Genomic DNA, 3908 nt, shown 5'->3' with positions numbered 1-3908 from the left:
GCATCATAGGAATTTTCTATGATGGTCTGTCTGAACTATCCAAGATGTCATTAGATAGCTCTGCTAGAGGATCTCTTCATCTGATGAAGACGCTTGTAGAAGCTCAGGAACTCATTGAAATGGCTGCAAATAACCAATTCATGTACACTTCTGAAAGGAATACTGTGAATAATGGGACAACTCAGAAGAAGGGAGTTCTTAAGATTGATACTCTGAATGCCATACAGGCTTAGAATAAATTATTGACCCAACAAGTCAATATGATTTCTCAGAGTCTCTCTGGAATGCAAGCAGCAACAGGCAGTACTAAGGAAGCTTCCTCTGAAGAAGAAGCTTATGATCCTGAGAACCCAGCAATGGAAGAGGTGAATTACATGGGAGAACCCTATGGAAACACCTATAATCCTTCATGGAGAAATCATCCAAATCTCTCATGGAAGGATCAACAGAGACCTCAATAAAGTTTCAACAACAATAATGGTGGAAGAAACAGGTTTAGCAATAGCAAGCTTTTTCCATCATCTTCTCAGCAACAGACAGAGAATTCTAAGCAAAGCCACTCTGACTTAGCAACCATTGTCTCTGATCTAATTAAAACCACTCAAAGTTTCATGACTGAAACAAGGTCCTCCATTAGAAATTTAGAGGCACAAGTGGGTCAGCTGAGTAAGAAAATTACTGAACTCCCTCCTAGTACTCTCCCAAGTAATACAGAAGAGAATCCAAAGAGAGAGTGCAATGCCATAAACACGTCTCACATAGCCGAACCTGGAGAGGAGGAAGAGGCAGTAATCTCCACTGAGGAAGTCCTCAATGGACGTCTACTGACCTCCAAGGAGTTCCCTAATGAGGAACCATGGGAATCTGAGGCTCAGACTGAGACCATAGAGATTCCATTGAATCTACTTCTGCCATTCATGAGCTCTGATAAGTATTCTTCCTCTGAAGAGGATGAAGATGTTACTGAAGAGCAAGTTGCTAAGTATCTTGGAGCAATCATGAAGCTAAATGCCAAGTTATTTGGTAATGAGACTTGGGAGGATGAACCCCCTTGCTCATCAAAGAACTGGATGACTTGACTAGGCAGAGATTACCTCCGAAGAGACAAGATCCTGGAAAGTTCTCAATACATTGTACCATAGGCACCATGACCTTTGAGAAGGCTCTGTGTAACCTAGGGTCAAGCATAAACCTCGTGCCTCTCTCTGTAATGGAGAAACTAGGGATCATTGAGGTACAATCTGCAAGAATCTCACTGGAGATGGCAGATAATTCAAAGAAACAGGCTTAAGGACTTATAGAGAATGTCTTCGTAAAGGTTGAAGACCATTACATCCCTGCTGATTTCATAATCCTAGAGATTGGGAAGTGTATGGATGAATCCATCATCCTTGGCAGACCCTTCCTAGCCACAGCAAAAACTGTGATTGATGTTGACAGAAGAGAATTGATCATTCAAGTGAATGGAGACTCCCTTGTGTTTAAAGCTCAAGGATATCCCTCTGTCACCATGGAGAGGAAGCATGAAGAGCCTCTCTCAATACAGAGTCAAACAGAGCCCCCACAATCAAACTCTAAGTTTGGTGTTGGGAGGCCACAACCAAACTTTAAGTTTGGTGTTGAACCCCCACATTCAAACTCTAAGTTTGGTGATGGGAGGTTCCAACATTGCTCTGAATATCTGTAAAGCTCCACGAGAGCCACTGTCAAGCTATTGACATTAAAGAAGCGCTTATTGGGAGGCAACCCAATTTTTACTTATCTATAATAAATTTCTATCTTCTTTTGTTATTTTATGTTTTCTATAGGTTGATGATCATGTGAAGTCACAAAACAATTGAAAAAGCAAAAACAAAAGGAAAAATAGAATGAAAAATAGAACACCCTGGAGGAGAAACTTACTGGCGTTTAAACGCCAGTAAGGGTAACAGAATGGGCGTTAAACGCCCAGTCTGGCACCATTCTAGGCGTTTAACGCCAGAAATGGGCACCAAACTGGCGTTTAAAGCCAGGAATGGGCAAAAAGCTGGCGTTTAACGCCAGAAATGGGCACCAGACTGGCGTTTAACGCCAGAAATGGGCACCAGACTGGCGTTTAACGCCAGGAATGGGCAAGAAGCTGGCGTTAAATGCCAGAAATGGGCAGCAGCCTGGCGTTTAACGCCAGGATTGGCAGCAAGGGGCATTTTGCACGATACATGGTGCAAGGATGAGAAATCGTTGACACCTCAGGATCTGTGGACCTCACAGGATCCCCAAAAAGCCCACCTCTCTCTCTCTTCTTCACCCATTCACCAATCACCTCAATACCTCTTCCCCAAAAACCCCTCACCTATCAAATCCCACCATTCTCTTCACCACTCACATCCATCCTTCATAAAACCCTACCTACCTCACCATTTAAATTCAAACCACTTTACCACCCAAACCCACCCATAATGGCCGAACCATACCCCCCTCCCCACTTCTATATAAACCCATCTTCACTCCTTCATTTTCACACAACCTAAACACCACTTCTCCCCCTTGGCCGAAACACAGCCTCCTACATCTCCTCTATTTCTTCTTCTTCTACTCTCTTCTTTCTTTTTTTTGCTCGAGGACGAGCAACCTTCTAATTTTGGTGTGATAAAAGCTAAAGCTTTTTTGTTTTTCATAACCATTAATGGCACCAAAGGCCGGAGAAACCTCTTGAAAGAGGAAAGGGAAGGCAAAAGCTTCCACCTCCGAGTCTTGGGAGATGGAGAGATTCCTCTCAAAGGTGCATCAAGACCACTTCTACGAAGTTGTGGCCAAGAAGAAGGTGATCCCCGAGGTCCCTTTTAAGCTCAAAAAGGGCGAATATCCGGAGATCCAACATGAGATCCGAAGAAGAGGTTGGGAAGTTCTCACCAACCCATTCAACAAGTCAGAATCTTAATGGTTCAAGAGTTCTATGCCAATGCATGGATCACCAAGAACCATGATCAAAGTGTGAACCCGGATCCTAAGAATTGGCTTACAATGGTCCGAGGAAAATACTTAGACTTTAGTCCGGAAAATGTAAGGTTGGCATTCAATTTGCCTATGATGCAAGGAGATGCACACCCATACACTAGAAGGGTCAACTTTGATCAAAGGTTGGACCAAGTCCTCATGGACATCTGTGAAGAGGGCGCTCAATGGAAGAGTGATTCAAGAGAGAAGCCGGTTCAACTAAGAAGGCATGTCCTCAAGCCCGTGGCTAGGGGATGGTTGGAGTTCATCCAACGCTCAGTCATTCCTACTAGCAATCGATCTGAAGTTACTATAGACCGCGCTATCATGATTCATAGCATCATGATTAGAGAGGAAGTAGAAGTTCATGAGGTTATATCCCAAGAACTCTACAAGGTGGCGGACAAGTCCTCCACTGTGGCAAGGTTAGCCTTTCCTCATCTTATTTGTCACCTCTGCAATTCAGCTGGAATTGACATAGAGGAAGACATCCTCATTGATGAGGACAAGCCCATCACTAAGAAAAGGATGGAGCAAGTGAGAGAACCTCACCAAGAGCATGACGAAACTCCTCATCATGAAATCCCTGAGATGCCTCAAGGTATGCATTTTCCTCCACAAAACTATTGGGAGCAAATCAACACCTCCCTAGGAGAATTGAGTTCCAACATGGGACAACTAAGGGTGGAGCACCAAGAGCATTCCATCCTCCTCCATGAAATTAGAGAAGACCAAAGAACCATGAGAGAGGAGCAACAAAGGCAAGGAAGAGACATTGAGGAGCTCAAGCAGTCCATAAGATCTTCAAGAGGAAGAACAAGCCGCCATCACTAAGGTCGACCCGTTCTTTAATTTTCTTGTTCTTTATTTTCTGTTTTTCAAATTATTATGCTTTATGAATTTCAAATGAAAAATGTTTTTAATTGAAAAAG

This window comes from Arachis ipaensis, chromosome B01 (genome assembly GCF_000816755.2).
Source record: "Arachis ipaensis cultivar K30076 chromosome B01, Araip1.1, whole genome shotgun sequence".
Taxonomy (NCBI): Eukaryota; Viridiplantae; Streptophyta; class Magnoliopsida; order Fabales; family Fabaceae; genus Arachis; species Arachis ipaensis.
This window is presented reverse-complemented; position numbering follows the sequence as displayed.